Genomic DNA, 22,944 nt, shown 5'->3' with positions numbered 1-22,944 from the left:
CAAATTTGAACAACTTTACATTGGCAACTTTCTCCTTTTGATCTGAACTTTTGTGGACATGTTCAGAACCTCAAATTATGACACTACACTAAGTGGTGCATCAAGGAGAATAGATTTGCATGACTAAATCTTGGAAAGTCCATTTCTGCTGATTTCTAGGGTTTACAAAAGTTGCATTGGCAACTTTGCCCAAATGAACTCAATCTTGGTGGAACCTCTTATTTTCTCATGGCATTTGACCCTGTCAAGCCTCATGACAAGGGAAGTCCATTTGCTTGCCCAAACCTACATCAAACACCTTCTCGCAGAAATTTAAAATGCATGTTTCGTACATTTTCCACTAATCTCCATGAGCTCAACTTTTTCCCACAGCCTCATCTGGTCCTCCTCTAACTCCTACATGCTTTGCTGCCCAAGGAGCAATGATTAAGGGGGGCAGAGACCCATTTTCTTCTTTGGACAGCCACTTTCCCCTCCCTTTCTCATCTCTCTCTCACTCCTGGCAAGTTCCAGAGCATCCAAAGCCTCCATCCCTCTTGTTTATTCCTCCTGCAGACGCCAGACACAAGTGGACGTGCGAGTGCGCGCGGAAAAGCCGCGGATGCCGGCCAAAGACACGCTCTGGAGCGCGAGACAGAGCAGGCGACCGTTGACGCCGCAACCCCCGACCACCTCGAGCCTCCCCCTTGCGCCAGTCGAGGTGCCTCGACGTCCGCAACACGTCACCGCACTGGCCCCATCCTTTCCCTCTCTGTCCTGCCCGTCCCGCGCGTGCCCAGAGCCGCCCGAGCCCGCCAATGCGTGTGCGAGCTCGTGGCTCCACCTGGAGCTCGCCCCGCTCCCTCTCTCTCTTCCTGGCGCCCTACTCCACCCCCACGAGCACTGCAGACAACCCCTCGCTCTTCCCCCTTGCCGCCCGAGCCATTTCCACGACCATCCGTGCGCCGCGTCCACGGTGAGCCGCGGGTCAGCTACTTAAGGCCACCCCGAGCCCCCTCTCTACTCCTTTGGCTCTCTCTCCCTCCCGTGCATCCCCTGGACCAACCCACTCCCCTCCTCACGCCCTCCAACCTCGTCCATGGCCGGAGCCGAGCCGCCGACCACCGTCTAAATTCTCGTCGTCCAGGCCCCCTCCTCCCCACCTATGGGTTACTTTGCATCTCTACTGCCCCCGCGGAGCTCCCCCGCACTCCGGTTACTCCTCCCGACGGCCGGAGCGCCGTGCCCGCCATCGCCGTCAGCCACGTCCGCCACGGACGGCGCTCTCCTTGACCAGGTCCTCCCCGGCATGCGTGTGACCAGTGGTTGGAAGCGCCTCTCTGCGCTGGTCACGCCGGTGGGCAGAACGTCACCGGGGGCGCTCTGTAGCCCTGGCAATCACCGGCGGGAGCCGCTCCTCCCCGCAGCCCGAGCGCGCGCGGGAGGATGAAGACGGCCTGTCGCTGGGCCGCGCACGTTAGCGACCCAGCGGGCGGCCCCATCCGTTTAAGTGGAGATGGCTTCGGTCGGATTCACTTCCCTCGCTCGAAGGCGCACCACCGGTAATACGCCTTCGTCGTCGCCCTGTCATCCGCGTGGCCGAGCCGCTGGGCCGGTCCAGCGCGCTGTGGCGCTATGCTGCACCGAATGCGCAGTGTAGGTATAAACCCCCGCCCTTCCTTTGTCTTTTTCTTTTTCCAGAAACTTGTAAAATCTCCCAAATATTCATATTACCCCCAAATTTGATGATTCAAATTTTTACTAGTTATAAATTCATTCTCTATCACATGGTGCAAATTGCACATTTTTCGAGAAACATTTCCTTCACAAATGTTTATGAAATCTTACTTTTCCATTTCTGTCATAAACTTTAGAAAATCACAAATGGCTCAAATTTGATCCAAATGCCATGATTCAAATTCCTAGATGCTTCTAAGTTCATAACTTAGCTTATGAACATTTTTATTAACACTTTCTGTACCACAAAAAATAATGAGCCATTTCTTCATATTTGTCAACTTTGCAAATTCATAGGAAAATCATTTGAACTCCAAATCCAGTGAAACCAACTCCTAGATGCTTCTAAAATCATGGTTTGTTAAATGGGTGCCTTTCCTCATTTTTCAAAAATATATTTTTGTACACTTCTTGCAAATCCATAAACCCCTTGATTCCATCATATCAAAATGTTTAGAAATATCCACTGACCCAATTCCAATGAAACTAGTCTGGTTATTTTTCATATAACCAGAGATGTCCTAGAAAAGTCAATTAATATTTTTAGAGCACTTTTATTTCCTGCCTTGTTATGTTGCTTACTATGATTGTTTCCGACGTTAGCTGACGAAGTAGACGAAATACTCGGAGATGGACCAGAAGATTTGAAGACTCTGATGAACCAGGCAAGCAGCCCTTTGACCATGAGGAACCATTTTACATCTTAATAGCATTTTCGTTGCTTCACTGGGTGCATGATATACCTTGAATGGCAACCTTGCTAGGCTTGCCTCCGTTGCATACTCCATTGATACTTGCATTGTTCATGACTCTACCCTTGCTTAGAGTTGTGTTGGCGGGATATAGAAATATGCTATAGTAAATGGCTACGCAGAGTGGGACAGGGTTATGCTTGGAAAGAAACAAGTGTGGTTTGACATACTTGCAAACAGCCCCAGTGGGTGCCACTGATGCCCCTGGGAGATGATGATGAACAAGGTCACTACTTGGTGGAGAAGTAGTGTACCGAGGCTTGATCAAAGTGTTGTTTACAGAGACGGATTAGATTTAAGATTTGTCGACCGTCCCAACCAAACATGCGCGACCACTCTACCCTTATATGGGAACGGGCATTATAGATTACCTAGGCCGATACTAGCTTGGAGCCTGCATTACTAGTGACGGGAGAGTCATTGTTGCGCTCTCTCGGGATGGGGTCGTGCCAGGTAGGGCGGCCATGACTGTTTTTACAGGGCACCGGACACACCGTTAGTACCCCGTGCTTGTGGTATGTGATGAATATGGGAGCGTGGCTCCACAAATTTTGAGATGTGAATTGTTAGGCATGGGGGCTGCTACCAATCGAGTGGACTCTATGTTAGTGTCGTCTAGGGAAAGATAGTGATCGGGTGCTTACCTCGGGTACTTGAGGTACCGCGGGTCGTGGATGACACGGAAGTTCCCCGGATCTTGTGGGTAAAGTGTGCAACCTCTGCAGAGTGTAAAACTATTCGAATAGCCATGTCCACGGTCAAGGACAGTTGGGTGGTGCTGCTTAGACTATGTCCATATGTTTCTGACAAACAACACGGTTTGGTAAATCTGTTGACGTGATTCGTGAGGAAGTCATGATGAGCTTGAGTATGAGTTGTTCACAACTCTATCCCGATGTTGATGTCTGTAACCTCCTGATACTTGTTGCAGACGCATACATATCCTTGATAAAATGTTGATCATACTTGCATGAGAAAAACTAGCTTTCCGCAAAACTGCCAATTTAGCAGTAGAACCGTGCATATTTATTCTATTATCACTCTTGGGTTGCTTGCGAGTACATTCAAAGTACTCATTGGCTTGCCACTGGTTATTTTATTGGCCAGGCATGAAAGAACATGAATACGAGGAAGAGTTCTTGGTGACGATCGTGCGAACTAGGACACTTCCTAGTCAGAATGCCTGTAGGGTTAAGGCAGATGGCATGGGTCCAAGTTACCGACGAAGATTTCCGCTGCGAAGTTATACTCAAGACTTGACATAATGGTCATAATTTATGTAAGACGATATGTATGGATGTAAGACCCTTGTTATACAGCTTCTGTGTGTTTAGTGAGCATTGATCTCTGGGATCACTGTACACGTGCATTCGGTGATCACGACTTACGAGTCGGGGTCCCCACAGTAATGCATCGGATAATCGCCTAGAGCCGAATCCATGGAACGCTGCTTGGCTCCGAAGATTCTACGCATAAGTTCGGTCATGTTTCTTTTTCGTTTTTCTCCTCTTCATATCTTTCTATTTTCTCGTTTTTGTACGATCCACGGGATGTGTTCGGATAGGCCAAACACGTAAGGGGTACACATCCTAAAATGTATACACCCCACGACGCCTGGGGCTTCTTTAACCGAAGTTTTTTATTATTCAGAGCCTGGAGCTCACAATGTATACGTCGTTTGTCCATATACGCTCTTTTTTGCCATTATATGCACCTCTATGACTTGAGTTTTTGCCAAGCGGGGTTGCCTTGCTCCTGTGTTTTTGCCCTACGTTCCCGATTGTTCGGCTAGGGCGTAAAGGGAGCACCTCTGCGATTGGTACAACCGGGTCATCTGGACATGTACCTCAGACGTGTGAAGCCAAAAGCTAGCGTTCTTAAGAGAATAATTGGTCGGCAATCAAACAACATATTGTTACATTATTGTAACCACTCTAACACTGCAATACAGTCTTTCCGTATTGCGGACCAAAGCCCCGGCACGCATAATTCGAGCATGCCAACCCAAGGAAAGGAACCCTTAATGGAACTATTCTCCTTGGAAGATGTTTCTTACATATGTAATATAACATACATCCTGAACTGATTTTTTTGTCTATTCGAGCACAATGACTGGGTTGCCTGGTTTTCGGACATAGGGAATGCCTCTTTTTATTGCAAATAGTATTCGGAAACACTCCACCATTTTGGTTCGAAGGTTAAAGCCGAAAGCATGCGATGAAAAACCTTCCACTTGTTCGGATAAAGGTACAGGTTGATCATAAAGTACATTAATACATCGAATCCACTACCTATTCCTTATCTATTCCATCTATAAGACTGTCTAACTTACAGTCTTCCTGTGAATACTTCGCAGCTATCATTACTTGGTCATACACCAAATTCAATGTAATTTCTTTCCCGTCTGGTCCCCGTGGTCCCACTCGGGCCATATGATTTGGATCTAGCTTGGTGAAGCATGATTTCACCATGGCCCAGGCTTCTCGTGCGCCTTCACGGCAGGCGGATGTCTTCCATAGCTCAAACCGGCGCCAGACACCTCTAAACAGGTCTGCCAAGCCCTCCATACTTTCTGGAGGGGTATCGGATGGTCATAATGCCTTGACCATACTCCTCATGGCTTTCCGAGCTCGAGCATGTACCACGGACAATTCCTTCAGCACGTCGCCTTGAAATCCGGATACTTCTTCTTCCGGCCGACTAGTTAACAGAGTTGCAGCAACAGAATCATGACATTCCGAATTATTGACTAAACATGAGCCCCTAGGGTGGTTTTAAAACAAAAAGGAAGACATACCGAAAATGCCGCCCTTCAACTTCTCATTTTCTTTTTGAGCGGGCGATAACTAAGCCTTTAAGCTCTCTATCTCTTCGGATTGTTTGTCTTTTCCTCCTCGTGTTTTTTCTTCCCGGACGCGCTCATTGCGGCCTTTTTCATTTTCGCCAGTTCGGCGGTGACGACATTTAGCCGCATCTGATTTATGTTTCGCTCCCGGGATAGCGCGGTATTCTTCTCTTTGAGAACCTGCGGGTCATATCGATCCTTAAATCGGTTAGTCTCACCGCTTCAAGTCTCGGGGGCTAATGGCATATGTATATCAAAATCACACAAAATATTACCTGCATATCTTTCGAGAACAGTTGCGTGACTTCGGCAAGTCCGTCTCGAGCGGCCCGGATATATGCGTCCACCGAACTAAGTGCAGTAAATTCCTACTCGGAAAAGGCTGGAGCATGCATGGCCTCTTTCTGTCGATGGTGATTCATTACGCTCTCCACCTCGGAATTCGTGACGGATACGTCATCCGAATCCTCTTGAGGCGGCGTAACCGGCATTGCATCGGCCCTGGTCCTCGTTGACGAGTCCTGCGCCGGATTGGCTGACATTCAACTGGCAGGGCATTTTGCCATAGTCTGTCGTGTGCTTCTACGAAATTAAGGAGAAAAAGAGACCTTAGCAATCCGAACTCGTGCCCAGGCATGTGTTAAGTGGATTTACCTCTTGGAAGATTTTGAGGTTTCTACAGCACTCCCGGACTCCTTTCGTTTTGAATGATTACCCTGCGCAGGGGCTGTTCTCAAAGGAGTGCGGTTTGCCGAGCGCCGATCCTGTAAAATACGGTTTAGTTCGAAGGATAAAAGTGCAAGTGGGAATTTCTTTTAGAAGGCCCTTTTAATACTTACAATGACAAATGGATAGGGGTGGGGGTAGTCAGCTGTAATAACTACTTCCGAGCCGTCAAGGCTCGCTTGATAAAACACCCCGTCCTCGAATTCTATGTATATATCCGGATCCTCACAAAAACCAGGGTCTTTGTCACGATCGTGATCCTCTGGCTGTGGGACGGGGCAGTGAATGTCCTCGGTCATCTTCCTCCATGACTGTTGTATGAATACCAACGAACAAACTTGGTTAGCATGCCGTGACAGCAATAAAGCGACACAGTTAGTCGAAATCTTACCCATTCGATGGGGTTGTACATGGAGTAACCTTCCCTACAGTTCAAATGGAGGAAGTCTTCCTTTTCGCCCTTATACAAATCTACCAAGATCATGGCCAGTTCGGCTGGGGTGTCCGTACCCTTGCGTCTGTAGCGAGATGCATCGTCTTCTCCATTGTAGCACCATAAGGGAGTTAATCTGCACTGGAGAGGTTGGACGGATCTTTTTATCGCAATAGCCATAACCTCAATTATCGTGAGCTTGATATGGGCTAGTAATCTGACCTTGTTGACCAACCGTTTAACTTCCGCACTGTCCTCCTCCTTGGGACTTCGGGGATGCCAGTTGAGACGCTTCCTTAGAGGAGCGCCGGAAAATTCAGGGAGGCCGCGCCGAACTGGGTCCGGCAGGGGGACATCATCCATATAAAACCACTCCGAAGACCACTGTGGATATACCTCTTTGGGAGTTCCTACGAGATATCAGGATCCGGCTATACGCCATACTACAGCACCGCCCACTTCAAATATAGAGCCTCCTAGATGGCGGGGAACGAGGCAAAAAAACTTCCTCCATAATTCAAAATGGGCCTCGATGCCTAAAACAGTTCGTAGAGGGCAACGAAACCTGAGATGTGCATAATCAAACCTGTGGTAAGGTTGCGCAGTTGGATCCTGTAAAACTCCAATAGGCCCCTAAGAAACGGATGGATTGGAAATCCTAGGCCCCGCAACAGGAATGGGATGAAGCACACCATCTCCTCCTTATTGGGGCTGGGGAAATTTTCAGCCATCACATCGTGGCCAATTGAGGCCAATCCCGCTCGAACAGAGACTAGATCTGCGAGGGGAAGATATCCCTGCGTCTGGAGATGACTCAGTTGGAGATGAGGCACTGAGCAACTTTACAAATCACCCTCTCGAGGGCCATGGGGGCGCAAAGAGGAGCCTGGAGCACTGGCCATGTTGGAAGGCTTTTTTCGTAGCTAATCTTGACGGTTTTTCTTTTTTTGCATGATGTGAGATGGCATTTGGGGATCTAGATCTACTTATATAGATGTCGTCCGAGCGTGATGAGGGGCTTATTTGTAAAAAATCACGAACCATTCGTATTCGCCCGGCGCATGGAAATCGAAGCGACAACAGGAAGGAACATAAAGACAGAACATGGAGGTCAGAACCAGACTGTCATTGGTCCGAAGTATAATGAAGAACCAGCCTTGCAAAGCTGAAGACATAAGCTGGAGACTACATCGTCATTGAAGGCAAGTACGGGGGCTACTGAGGGAGACCTAGATTCGGGGGTCCTCAGGTGTCCGGCCTATTCAAGCACGGGCCAGGCTGATGGGCCGTGAAGATAGAGCGGATGATTATTCCCCGTGTTTGGATAGGACTCCTGGCTGCTGTCGAATTCTGGGTTCCGGCAAACCCTTGAGGTTCGAACACTGGGGTGCGCACGAAGATCTCCCTCTCTATAGCTCGCTCTCGCAACGAACTCAAGGCCTAGCTCGACGAACCCAAAGAACAAGAGACACGAGGATTTATACTGCTTCGGGCCACCATTGTGGTGTAATACCCTACTCTAGTGTGGTGTCGTGGATTGCCTCGTAGGCTGATGACGAACAGTACAAGGGATGAACAGCCTCCTGAGGAGAGGTGTTCTTGAGCTCGGTGAGCTTGTGTGGTGGCCTTGGTGGACTGGATCCAGTCCAAGATGATCTGCTCCCACGGCGGTGGCTAGGCTAGTCCTATTTATAGAGGCCCGGGTCCTCTTCCCAAATATTAGGCGGGAATGGATCCCACAACGGCCAATTGAAGGGGGACAAATAGTACAAGTTATCCTGACAAAAGGTGGGCTTCGCCTGCCAAAGGCTCTGGTGGTGACGCCGTCGTGGGCTCCGCGGTGACCTCTATCCTGCCGTCCTACTGGTCTTGGTCTCGTTGCACCAATATGGAAACGTTTGCCTGATGCCTCGGGACTCCTCGCCTGTGCTTGGCCCTTTAGCACCAAAGAGGCAACGAGTACTCTGCGCCTGCTGGCGCCCGCCAGGCCTTGGTCGTCATGGCTCATGTCACGTGCACCCCGCGAGGTGCCCCTTGCATAGATATCTCCGCTCCTTGGGAGCCAGCCTAGGGAGGCTGCCCCCGAGGAGGTCTTGCGCCGTCTGCCTCGCGAGGCTTGGCCCCTCGCGAGGGTCTTGAGTGGTTGTTGATGAAGATGGGCCGTACCAGGCCGCTGGATGAGCCACGCCCTGGGCCGCAGGCAGGCAAGTCTGGGTACCCCCATTCCCAGGACGCCGATAGTAGCCCCTGGGCCCAAGGCGCGCTCGTACTTGGCTTCGCAGCGAAGAAAAGGGTCAAGTGCGGAGCGTCGCGCGCCCCAATAGCCTGCGGCCTTGATTGACGCATGGCGATTGACACGACGTAGGCGTCTCCGCTTCCCCATGCTGCCTCGGCAACTGCCCGACTTGACGAGTCCCTGCTGCATGCAGAAAAACCATCATTACCTGCGATCGTGGAGGCCGGCGGTTGGCCTCCCTCTGGCTATAAATCAGGAGAGGGGCAGAGCCCCCGTCTCTCGTCTCTGTCTCCATTCCGCCCGCTTCTTCTTCTTCTTCTTCTTCTTCCTTGCCGTGACACCCATGGCGCTGATTCGAAGGTTCTCTGCTGCTGAAAAGGGGAAAGCTCCCCGCGAAGAGCCGGAGCCACTCCCACCGAAGAAAAGGCTGGCCCGCTCCCGCGATGTCGTCGTGAGGCAGGAGGTGACGAGGCCTTGGCATGAGCGGCCTCCCCCTGGCTATCCGCTGCCTTTGTACGCACAAGCAGAGGGCTCCGGAGGAGGAGGCAGCAATCGGCGCTGATCGCGCCATGGCCGCGGTGGTCGTGCCGCGGAGGTGCGCGCTGCCGCCCCGCGAACTGATACGTCTCCATCGTATCTACTTTTCCAAACACTTTTTCCCTTGTTTTGGACTCTAACTTGCATGATTTGAATGGAACTAACCCGGACTGACGCTGTTTTCAGCAGAATTGCCATGGTGTTATTTTTGTGCAGAAATAAAAGTTCTCGAAATGACTTGAAACATCACGGAGAATATTTTTGGATATATAAAAAATAGTGGCGAAAGAATCAAGACCATGGGGGCCACACCCTGTCCACGAGGGCGGGGGCGCGCCTACCCCCTAGAAGCGCCCCCTGTCTCGTGGGCCCCCTGAAGCTCCACCGACCTCAACTCCAACTCTATATATTCACGTTCGAGGAGAAAAAATCAGAGAGAAGGATTCATCGCGTTTTACAATAAGGAGCCGCCGCCAAGCCCTAATCTCTCTCGGGAGGGCTGATCTGGAGTCCATTCGGGGCTTCGGAGAGGGGAATCTGTCGCCATCGTCATCATCAACCTTCCTCCATCACCAATTTCATGATGCTCACCGCCATGCGTGAGTAATTCCATCGTAGGCTTGCTAGATGGTGATGGGTTGCATGAGATTTACCATGTAATCGAGTTAGTTTTGTTAGGGTTTGATCCCTAGTATCCATTATGTTCTGATATTGATGTTGCTATGACTTTGCTATGCTTAATGCTTGTCACTAGGGCCCGAGTGCCATGATTTAAGATCTGAACCTATTATGTTTTCATGAATATATGTGAGTTCTTGATCCTATCTTGCAAGTCAATAGTCACCTACTATGTGTTATGACCCGGCAACCCCGAAGTGACAATAATTGGGACTACTCCCGGTGATGACCGTAGTTTGAGGAGTTCATGTATTCACTAAGTGTTAATGCTTTGGTCTGGTACTCTATTAAAAGGAGGCCTTAATATCCCTTAGTTTCCAATAGGACCCCACTGCCACGGGAGGGTAGGACAAAAGATGTCACGCAAGTTCTTTTCCATAAGCACGTATGACTATATTCGGAATACATGCCTACATTACATTGATGAACTGGAGCTTGTTCTGTGTCACCCTATGTTATAACTGTTGCATGAGGAATCACATCCGACATAATTATCCATCACTAATCCAATGCCTACGAGCTTTTCACATATTGATCTTTGCTTAGTTACTTTACCGTTGCCACTGTTACAATTACTACAAAACTGCTACTATTACTTTTGCCACCGTTACCATTACTTCCATACTAATTTGCTACTAAATACTTTGCTGCAGATATTAAGTTTTCTAGGTGTGGTCGAATTGACAACTCAACTGCTAACACTTGAGAATATTCTTTGGCTCCCCTTGTGTCGAATCAATAAATTTGGGTTGAATACTCTACCCTCGAAAACTGTTGCGGTCCCCTATACTTGTGGGTTATCAAGACTATTTTCTGGCGCCGTTGCCGGGGAGCATAGCTCTATTCCTTGAGTCACTTGGGATTTATATCTGTTGATCACTATGAGGAACTTGAAAGACGAAAGAACTAAGATTTTCCCTCAACTACGAGGGGGGGTAAGGAACTGCCATCTAGCTCTGCACTTGATTCACCTTCTGTTATGAGTAAATTTGTGACACCTACACATGCTATTGATTCTGATAGGTCACATGTTATTGATGATGGCACTTCTGCTATGCATGATACTTATGATGAAACTACTTCTATGCTTGATACTACTGCGCCAGTAGGTGAATTTCTTGATGAACAACTTGCTAGGGCCAGAGAGAATGAAATTATTGAAACTGATTATATTGATGAAAGTGATGATGAAGATTCTCCCCCTAGATATGAATTTCCTGATGTACCTGAGGGTTATGTTATTGATGAAGAAACTGCTAGATACTTTCTTGCTTGCAATGATAGATATGATCTTAAGAAACTATTAGCTAAGCTGAAAGAAAAATCTTTGAATGCTAGAATGAAATATGACCCGGCTTTTGCTACTTCACCTATCTGTATTTCCGATAAGGATTATGATTTCTCTGTCGATCTTGAGATAATTACTTTGGTTTAATCTAATCCTTTCTATGGCTATGAATCTGAAACTGTTGTGGCACATCTTACTAAATTAAGTGATATAGCCACCCTATTTACTCATGAGGAAAAAATTCGTTACTACTATATCCTTAAGTTATTTCCGTTCTCATTAAAGGGTGATGCTAAAACTTGGTTTAATTCTCTTGATCCTGGTTGTGTGCGTAGTCCCCAAGATATGATTTATTACTTCTCTGCTAAATATTTCCCCGCCCATAAGAAACAAGCTGCCTTAAGGGAAATATATAATTTTGTGCAAATTGAAGAAGAGAGTCTCCCACAAGCTTGGGGGAGGCTTCTCCGATTACTTAATGCTTTGCCCGATCATCCTCTTAAGAAAAATGAAATACTTGATACCTTTTATAATGGATTAACCGATGCTTCTAGAGACCACCTGGATAGTTGTGCTGGTTGTGTTTTCATGGAAAGAACTGTTGATCAAGCTGAATTGCTATTGAATAATATGTTGAGTAATGAAAATGATTGGACACTTCTTGAACCAACTCCTAAGCCAACTCCGAAGAAAAGGGGTATTCTATTTCTCAGTCCTGAAGATATGCAAGAGGCAAAGAAATCTATGAAAGAAAAAGGCATTAAAGCTGAAGATGTTAAGAATTTACCACCTATTGAAGAAATACATGGTCTTGATAACCCGACACAGGTAGTAAAGGTAAATTCTCTCTATATTTTTGATGAAGGTGATATTCCTCGTTATAAGTCTGCTAGTCAATGCTTAGATGAGCTTGATAATTTTATTGTTAAACAAGAAAACTTCAATGCTTATGTTGGTAGACAATTGAAACGTAATGCTTATATGATTGAACACTTGAGTGATTATATGTCTAGAGTTAAAGGTGAACTTAAACTTATTAGTAAACATGCTTCTATGGTTACCACTCAAGTAGAACAAGTGCTTAAAGCTCAAAATGGTTTGCTCAATGAATTAAATAATAAGAAAAATGATAATGCTTTTAGGGTTATGACTAGAGGGGGTAAAATGACTCAGGAACCTTTGTATCCCGAGTGCCACCCCAAGAGAATTGAGCAAGATTCTCAGAGAACTAATGTTGATGCACCTAGTCCTTCTAAAATGAAGAAAAGAAAAAATGTTAGGAATTTGCATGCTTCTAGTGAACCTGTTGTTGACACACCTGAGAATCCCAATGATATTTCTATTTCTGATGCTGAAACACAATCTGGTGATGAAACATGAACCTAGTGATAATGTTAAAGATGATGTTCATGTTGATGCTCAACCTAGCAATAATAATGATGTAGAGGTTGAACCTGTTGTTGATCTTGATAACCCACAATCAAAGAATCAACGTTATGATAAGAGAGACTTCGTTGTTAGGAAGCACGGTAAAGAAAGAGAACTACGGGCTCAGAAACCCATGCCTTTTCCTCCCAAACCATCCAAGAAAAAGGATGATGAGGATTTTGAGCGCTTTGCTGAAATGATTATACCTATCTTTTTGCGTATGCGTTTGACTGATATGATTAAAATGAATCCTTATGCTAAGTACATGAAAGATATTGTTACAAATAAAAGAAAGATACTGGAAGCTGAAATTTCCACCATGCTTGCTAATTATACTTTTAAAGGTGGAATACCCTAGAAAGTAGGAGATCCCGGAGTACCAACTATACCATGCTCCATTAAAAGAAACTATGTTAAAACTGCTTTATTTGATCTTGGAGCCGGTGTTAGTGTTATGCCTCTCTCTTTATATCGTAGACTTGATTTGAATAAGTTGACACCTATTGAAATATCTTTGCAAATGGCTGATAAATCTACTGCTATACCTGTCGGTATTTGTGAGGATGTGCCTGTTGTGGTTGCAAACGTTACTATTTTAACGGACTTTGTTATTCTTGATATTCCTGAGGATGATAGTATGTCGATTATCCTTGGTAGACCCTTTTTGAATACTGCAGGGGCTGTTATTGATTGCAACAAAGGCAATGTCACTTTTCATGTTAATGGTAATGAGCATACGGTACACTTTCCGAGGAAACAACCTCAAGTCCACAGTATCAATTCTATTGGAAAAATTCAAACGATTACTATTGGAGGTTTTGAATTCCCTCTTCCTACTGTCAAGAAGAAATATGATAATCTTATTGTTGGGGACATGCATATCCCCGTTGAGGTAACTTAGTGTTATTCGAAAATTCTCTAGTTTCATGCGATTCGGAATGAGCTTGTTAACAAGACTTGATCAACCTTGTTAGTGGATTCCTTTTGATGAGCATGAGATGGATGAAGTTAGAAAGCACAACTCTCTGTACCCTCCTTTTACCTTCTGTTATTTAGATCAAATAAAGGAAAAATAGTATTTTCTGTCTGTTTTCTGAATTATCCTTGCAATAAAAAATACCCCGAAAATAAAAGTTCTCCAAATGTCCCGAAATTGAAATATGATTTTTGTAGAATATTTAAGAATATCTGGCACTGAAAACACACCAGGGGGAGCCACCACTTGGCCACGAGGGTCTAGGGCGCGCCCTACCCCCCTGGGCGCGCCCTACCCCCTGGGCGCGCCCCCTGCTGCTTAGGTGACCCTGTTCTTGAGCTTGCATGTCAAATTTATATGATCCCAAGTAGTTCTAATGCATGATATAGTCTCTAGGCACTTGTGGGAGTAGTTGCTATCAATCTTGTTGAGTGTGGTTCATTTTTATTTTGAGTCACTAAAAAATTCAGAAATTTTTCAGAGGAAGAAATATGTTTAGGAAAATGTACAAAGGTGGTTCCTAAAAGAAGCAAGGACCCAGGCTCGCGATACGTGAGCCGGACTATGAACTACCAAGAGAAGCTCAAGTGCGGCCTTGTGAATGGCTGTCAGAAGATTTTATGGTCCAAGCAAGCATTAAGGAGGAATTTGACGTGTATGTGCGTAATGCTGAACTTGAGGGCTTCGTGTCAGATAAGTGCCCCCAATATTACTACCTAACTGATTCCTTTGTGAGAAGGTTTAAATTTACATCAGCACGCAATTCTCACACAGTCCTATTTGATCTTTATGATAAATCTTATACCATGGACCTAGAAGATTTTACTGCTGCTTGTAAACTCCCACAGTGGGGTAATGTTAGTGAACCTCGCAAATCTGAGTTTAAAGAATTTTCTTGCTAGTATCACTGCGGGGGAATCTAGAGAAATAACACACGCTACCATAGGGAGCATTCATTTTCCTGCCATACATTATTTTGCTCTCTTTATAGGTAGATGCATAAACGGTAAGGATGAGGCATGTCACATGTGCGTTCCCGATCTTAGTGTTCTCGAGAGTGATGTATTAGGAGATAGACAATACAACTTGGGGGCTATTGTTGCACGAAGGTTGCATCATAACAGGTATTAGTGGAGATTTGTTTGGTGGAATTTATGCAACACGTGTAGCTAATTATCTTGGGATGCCCATACATGAAAATGATATGGAAATGCCCCTGCTTATCTAGATTATAATGCTATGGTTTGCCATCAGTTTGTTGAGAGGAATGAACAGTTCCTCCAATACCGACTAATCTTTGACAGACGTTGCACTGTCCATGTTGCTCTCCCTGCTCCTGCTTTCTTTGACTTTCAGGCAAAAGGGAGATATGTTATAACCAGGGAGGAGGCGAACGAGTATAAGATGAGGACGGAGGCAGTTCGCCTCCAACCTGCAGCTTATCAGGCAGTAGCCGTTGCATCTCAGTACGACCCCAGCTACAACTTCGGATATCCGCCAGGCCATCCATGAGCATAGACCAACTTAGGCCAAAAGCCTAAGCTTGGGGGAGTACGTTGTCGGTGTCAAAACCGGCGGATCTCGGGTAGGGAGCCCCAAACTGTGCATCTAAGGTCGATGGTAACAGGAGACAGGGGACACGATGTTTACCCAGGTTCGGGCCCTCTCTATGGAGGTAATACCCTACTTCCTGCCTGATTGATCTTGATGAATATGAGTATTACAAGAGTTGATCTACCACGAGATCGTAATGGCTAAAACCCTAGAAGTCTAGCCTGTATGATTATGATTGTCCCTATGGACTAAACCCTCTGGTTTATATAGACACCGGAGGGGACTAGGGTTGTACAAAGTCGGTTACAGAGAAAGGAATCTTCATATCCGAACGCCAAGCTTGCCATCCACGCCAAGGAGAGTCCCATCTGGACACGGGTGAGAGTCTTCGGTCTTGTATCTTCACAGCCCATCAGTCCAGCCCACGTCCAACAGGCCGGACATCCGAGGACCCCTTAATCCAGGACTCCCTCAGTAGCCCCCGAACTAGGCTTTCAATGACGATGTGTCCGTGCGCAGATTGTCTTCGGCATTACAAGGCGGGTTCCTCCTCCGACGACTTCAAAGAGCTATATTCGGCCTTCCATTTAATGTCGTACCCATCGGCTCCTGTGCATCCATGGCTTCAGGTTCCACGTGTTGAGCGAATATGAGAGGTCAGGGTATTTTTTGCACGTCACACCCCGGCCATGTAAGAAAAGCGTCTATTTAAAGAGATTGGATCTCAGATCCATTCCACACCACACAGAAAATCCTCCGAACTTGCTAGGAGGAACCACTCCAACATGGCTAGCGCTCCCAGTTCTCGCTCCCGTCCCCACGGCGCCGAAAAAGGCGACTGGGAGAGATGTTCCGTATCCCACGGTCAGCTAGCAAAGTTGCAAACACAGGGATTTCTTCCCCCCGCGGATCTAGTCCCCGTTCGAGCAGGATTGACTTCCTTCAACGGCGGGGCTCAGGCAGAGAATTTCCCCAATCCATCCAGGGGGAACGAGTGTGCTTTGTTCCCTACTTGCTAAGAGGCGTCGGATTTCCAATCCAGCCGTTCCTCCGAGGACTTCTAGAGTATTATGGCCTCCAACTGCACAATTTCACTCCTGCCTCCATCCTGCACATTGCGGGTTACGTTTCTCTTTGTGAGCTATTCCTGGGCTGTGAGGCCCATTTTGAAGTATGGAGGAAACTATTCTGCCTCGTCCCTCGTAACCAAGAGGGATCAATATTCGAAGTGGGTGGAGCCGAGGTATGGTGCATCACCGGAACCGGATACCTGTCCGGTACGCTGAAGAAGGCATCCGAAGAGTGGCCTTCCGAATGGTTCTATATTGAGGACGCCGCCCTTCCTGACCCAGTCCGAATGGGTCTTCCCGAATTTTCAAGCGCTCCATTGAAGAAACGCCACAGGTGGCGCCCTCGGAGCCTCGAGGAGGAAGATAGCACGGAAGTCCGTCAATTGATGGGCAAGATAAAGACGCTCGCCCAGTCCAGAATATCAATAATCGAGGTAATGGCGACTTCCATAGTGCGGGGGGTCCAACCACTCCAATACAGAGGGCTTCCCATGTGGCACTATAATGGGGAAGATGACGCCTCACGCTGCGGTCGGAAGGGTCCGAACACCCCCGCTGCTTTGGCCAAAATATTGGCCGAACTGTACAAAGGGGAGAAAGAGGAGTTCACTCGTATTAAACATCGAGATGGATTTTCCATGTACAATCCTCCTAGCTGGGTGAGTTCTAATCCGACCACTTTACTCAATCCTCTCCCTGAGTCACTTTTAATTAACCCATCCATTTATAACAGGAATGGTGGAAGGTTACCAAGGGGATCCATAGCCCCGCCCCACAGCCAGAGGATCACAACCGGGACCTTGATCCCGGATTCGAAGAGGATGCAGACATATTTGTGGAGCTTGAGGATGGAGTGTTCTACCAGGCGAGCTATGACAACACAGAAGTGGCCATCACCACCAACTATCCCGGTCTCCTCCCTGCCCCGCATGTAAGTGATCAAGAGTCACTTCCTTCGAAAGAGCTTCCTCATTACGCCTCACCCACCGCACTATTTCGTGCTCCAAAGGGGAGGCGCCCGACACCTCGACGTGCGCCAGAGGCATCTCCTAAGAGAGCAGCGCCCGCACCAAGCAAATCTTCGAAGAGGAAAGCGAATGACAACACGGCAGAGCCTTCAACAAAGCGGTATGGTTTTTGATCATGCCCCCTGGCAGTCACATCAAACTATGACATTATTCGTTGTGTCTTATCAGGAAAAGCGTTCGCCGGACTATGTCCGGGGATCTTACCGGCCGCGCCTCCACAAGTCAGGTTCCCGACCCTGCTTTAAAGGCGAGGGCTGATACGGGAGTGACGCCGGATTGTCCTTCGGCAGAGGAGTCACAAACTCTGAAGTGGAAAGCGTCATGAATCATCGGCGCCAGGGGGCCGCTCTTCGCGACCCCGGCTTTACAAAAGAGGCATTCAATGCCTTCAGCTCGGCTGATGCGTATATCCGAGCTGCTCGAGACGGGCTTATCAGAGCCACTGACCAGCATTTGAAAAGATATGCGGGTAAGTACACATTTGTACAAATCTGATAATTATATACCAGTAGCCCCCAAGACTTGAAGCAGTTGATACAACTGATTTAAGGATAATTGCATAATGAGGTGCTCATAGAGAAGAACAACCTGTTGTCTCAAGAGCTGGAAAAGTGTCGGACCCAGCTAGTTGCTGCTACCGCCGGGCTGGAGGAATCCAAGAAGGCATCGCCTAGTAATGTTCCCCTCTATCAAGAAAATATAATCATATACCAATAATATTAAAACTTTTTGTACTCCCCAAGGCATGATCGTCAGATCAACTGAAGGAGACCCTACAAGTCGCGCAAGATGCCAAAAGGCAACTGGCCGTGGGCGATCGTGTGCTGACACGGGTCAGGGATGAGAAGAATAAGCTGCAGAATTCCAACACTCTGCTGGGTGAAGAACTAAAAGATGTGCGATCCCAGCTAGCCGACTCCATGAAGGAGAATAAGAGGCTACGAGGTGGCATATTCAGTATGCTTTTCGAACTTGTCTCCCTATAATTCGGCGAGGGTAGGAACTAACCGATTTACGTCTGCAGGTATGCTGACTAGCCGTCCTGAAGAGGAAATGTCCGGATCTCAAGGCGACCTGCTACAAGAGCTTTCCCAAAGGCACGAGCGAGTCCGGCAAGCAATGCAGAGTGTTGCCAAGGCTTTATGGCCATCCGCCTCCCCTCCAAGAAGTATGGCGGAGCTCTTGGAGCTATTCAAAGGAGCCCGATGGCGTATTCGATTATGGAAGATATCAACCTACCGAGAAGGTGCGCGAGAGGCCTGGGCCATGGTGAAGTCACGGTACACCAAGCTTGATCCAAATCATATGGCCCGGGTTGGACCTCTAGGGTTGGACGAAAAAGAAATTCCCGTTAGTTTGGTATATGATCAGGTAAAAGTAGCCGCAAAATATTCCCAACAGGATTGTAAGTTAGAGAGCCTGTTAGATGGCATAGAGTAGGAAATTTTTTAGTCCCAGTGACTATGTACTTTTCTTGACATATTTGTCCCTAGCCGGACTATAAAACGATCGTCATGGCAGACCTTTTCGCTTCGACCTCTGTACCTGAAGGTACGGAGTGTTTCCGAATACCTGAGCGGCTAGATAGACCGGGGTATGCGTGGAAACCAGGCGTAGGGGTCATAGTTACTTAAACAGACAAGTTGTATCCGGCTAGCTATGTTATATTACATTGTAATTGTAAGAAACATCTTCCAGAGAGAATAGTTCCGTTAAGGGTTCCTTTCCCTGGGTGAACATGCGTTGATATGCATGTCCGAACTGTGATTGAAAAATCGCAGTATACGTAACATCTGGGGGTTCATAGTGTAATGAGTGCGAAAACATCTTTAGTTCGCGGAACGGATATTCCCTTAAGAACGCTACCTTTCGGCTTCACCCAGTCTAAGGTACACATCTGGATGACCCGGCAGAAATAATCGCAGAGGTGCTCCCTTTATGCCCTAGCCGAACAAACAGGAACGTAGGGCATAAGCACAGGAGCTAGGCAACCCAGCTACGCCAAAACTGAAGTCATAACAATGCATATAATGGCGAAGAAAAGGTAGATATGAGGAAAAAACACATATGTGGTGAGCTTGATGCCCGGAAAATAATAATAAGCTTCTGTACAAGAAGCCCCCGGGTATGGTAGGTGTACATATTTAAGAATGTGTACATCGTGGGTGCGCGGTTTAGCCGCACGAGTGCTTTAAAGCTAAAAAAGCGAAAAGAGAGCAAAAGGTAATTGAAACAAAAAAGGGGGAAGAAGACGAACAAAGAGTTTGGCTCTAGGCGTAGAATCTTCGGAGTCTGGTCGCGTTCCATGGGTTCGGCTCTAAGCGGTTATCTGATTCATCACGCAGGCGGTACGCTCCTCCGGTGAGAACTTCATCAATGATGAAGGGACGCTCCCACTTGGGCTTGAGTTTGTCCTTTTTCTTCTCTGTCAAGCATAGAACGAGTTCGCCGACATTATAAGTCTTGGCCCGCACTTCTCTACTTTGATATCTGCGAGCCCGCTGTTGATAAAATGCGGAACAGGCTTTTGCGACGTCGCGCTTCTGCTTCAGGGCATCTAGGATGTCATGGCGATCAAGCTCGGCCTCTCTCTCTTCATACATGCACACTCGAGGTGAGTCATGAATAATGTCGCAAGGCAACACAGCCTCTGCGCCGTACACCATGAAGAAGGGTGTATATCCGGTAGTGCGATTGGGCGTGGTCCGCAACCCCTAGAGTACGGAGTCGAGCTCCTCAACCCAGTGCTTGTCTGATTCTTTCAAAGACCGCACTAGTCTAGGCTTGATGCCGCTCATAATAAGACCATTGGCTCATTCGACTTGACCGTTTGTTTGCGGGTGATAGACGGAGGCGTAATCGAGCTTAATGCCCAGATTAGCACACCAGGTTTTCACCTCATCGGCTGTGAAATTGGAGCCGTTATTGGTGATGATATTGTGTGGGACACCATAACGGTGCACGACACCGGATATGAAGTCTATCACTGGTCCGGCTTCGGCCGTTTTAACTGGTTTGGCCTCTATCCACTTAGTGAATTTATCCACCATGACCAGCAGATATTTTTCTTGTGGCTTCCTCCTTTAAGGGGTCCGACCATATCAAGCCCCCAGACCGCAAAAGGCCAAGTGATGGGGATTGTTTGTAGAGCGGTGGGTGGCATATGGCTTTGGTTGGCGAAAATATGGCATCCGACGCAACGTTAGACAAGGTCCTGCGCATCTGCCCGGGCCGTCGGCCAATAGAAACCTGTATGAAAGGCCTTACTTACAACGGCCCGAGCCGCGGCGTGGTAACCACCGAGACCGGCATGAATTTCAGCCAAGAGCTGCCATCCCTCTTCTTCGGAGATACATATTTGAAGTACTCCGGTAGCGCTTTTCTTGTAGAGCTCTCCGTCATGGACCTTGTAGGCTTTCGAGTGCAGGACAATGCAGCGAGCCTCATTCTGATCCTCAGAGAGCTCTCGCCTATTAAGGTAGGCCAAGAAGGGTTCGGTCCATGGGGCAATGATTGCCATGATAAGATGGGCCGATGGTGTTATTTCGGTGGCTGAGCCCCCGATGGTATCAGTATTGTGTTCAGAATCTGGGGGTATAATTGGGTCTGGAGTGGTGTTGCCGCTCTCCCCTTGCCACACCATGGATGGCTTGAAGAGCCTTTCCAGGAATATGTTAGGCGGGACGGGGTCGCGCTTGGCGCCGATGCGAGCAAGGACATCTGCCGCTTGATTACTTTCTCGAGCCACATGATGAAACTCGAGCCCCTCGAATCGGGCTGACATTTTCAGAACGGCGTTACGATAGGCTTCCATCTTCGGATCTTTGGCATTGAAGTCTCCATTTATTTGGGATATTGCGAGGTTTGAATCCCCGCGCACCTCCAGGCGTTGTATGCCCATGCAGTAAGGCCTCGTATTCGGCTCTGTTGTTGGAGTCTATGTATAATATTTGGAGTACGTACTAAACTGTGTCTGCAGTGGGGGATGTTAAGACAATGCCAGCTCCTAAGCCCGCCAGCATTTTGGAGCCATCGAAGTGCATGACCCAGCTAGAATATGTGACGTACTCTTTAGGGAGTTCGGCCTCTGTCCATTCGGCGACGAAATCGGCCAGTACTTGGGATTTAATGGCCCGGTGCGGTTTGTATGTTATGTCGAATGGAAGGAGCTCAATGGCCCACTTAGCAATCCGGCATGTGGCATCGCGGTTGTTTATTATGTCATCCAGTGGTACTTCGGAAGCCACCATGATCGAGCACTCTTGGAAGTAGTGTCGCAGCTTCCGGGATGCCATGAAGACCGCGTATGCTATCTTTTGGTAATGAGGGTACCAGGATTTGCATGGTGTGAGGACAGTGGACACGTAGTATACCGTCTCCTGAAGTGGGAATTTGTGTCCGTCCTCCTCTCGCTCGACGACGAGCACCGCGCTCACCACTTGGTGCATTGCCGATATGTATAATAGCATGGGTTCACCGACGTTCGGTGCGGCCAGGATTGGGTTGCTCGCTAAAAGAGCCTTTATTTCTTCCAGTCCCGCCGTTGCTGCATCCGTCCACTCGAAGTGGTCGGTGCGTCGGAGAAGGCGATAGAGTGGCAGTGCTTTTTCTCCTAGTCTGGAGATAAAGCGGCTTAAAGCTGCCACACATCCGGCTAGTTCTTGGACCTGTTTAAGGTCTGTTGGCATAGCCAATTTTGACAAAGCTCGGATTTTGGCTGGGTTTGCTTTAGTTCCTCTACTGGAAACGATGAAGCCCAGCAGTTTTCCAGCGGGGACGCCGAAAACACACTTTTCCGGATTAAGCTTGATGTCGTATGTACGAAGGTTGTCGAATGTGAGACGCAGATCGTCTATCAATGACTCGACGTGTCTAGTTTTGATGACGATGTCAATCACATATGCTTCAACTGTCTTGCCGATCTGTTTCTCCAGGCATGTTTGAATCATGCGTTGGTAGGTGGCCCCAGCGTTTTTGAGCCCGAAGGGGATAGTGTTGAAGCAGAATGGCCCATATGGAGTAATGAATGCCTTTGCGGCTTGGTCGGACTCCTTCATTTTGATTTGATGGTATCCTGAGTATGCATCGAGGAAACACAGTGAGTCGTGTCCTGCGGTAGCATCAATAATCTGATCGATGCGAGGGAGGGGGAAGGGATCCTTAGGGCAGGCCTTGTTGAGGTCTTTGAAATCGACGCATAGGCGCCAGGATTTATCCTTCTTTAGCACCATCACCAGGTTTGGTAGCCGGTCCGGATGTTTTATTTCTCTGATGAATCCTCCCCCATGGCTTGTCGTTTGGGTTCGGAAAAGCGCCGCAGTGCTTGCTTGACCGGTTTATATCCCTTCAGTATGTTGAGGCTGTGTTCGGCCAACCTGCGTGGGATTCCTGGCATATCAGAAGGGTGCCAGGCGAATATGTCCCAGTTCTCGCGCAGGAACTCTCGTAGCGCAGCGTCAACCGTTGGGTCGAGCTGTGCCCCGATGGATGTTGTCTTCTTGGGATCCGTCGGGTGGACTTGAAATTTGACTATTTCATCTGCTGGTTTAAAGGAGGTGGATTTGGGTCGCTTGTCCAGGATTACGTCATCCCTATCCACAGTGGAGCGCAGCGCGCCTAGCTCTTCGGCCGCGAGGGCTTCAGACAGTGCCTCGAGGGCCAGGGATGCGGTTTTGTT

This window comes from Aegilops tauschii, chromosome 2, assembly GCF_002575655.3.
Source record: "Aegilops tauschii subsp. strangulata cultivar AL8/78 chromosome 2, Aet v6.0, whole genome shotgun sequence".
Taxonomy (NCBI): Eukaryota; Viridiplantae; Streptophyta; class Magnoliopsida; order Poales; family Poaceae; genus Aegilops; species Aegilops tauschii.
Note: the sequence above shows the minus strand (reverse complement) of the source record.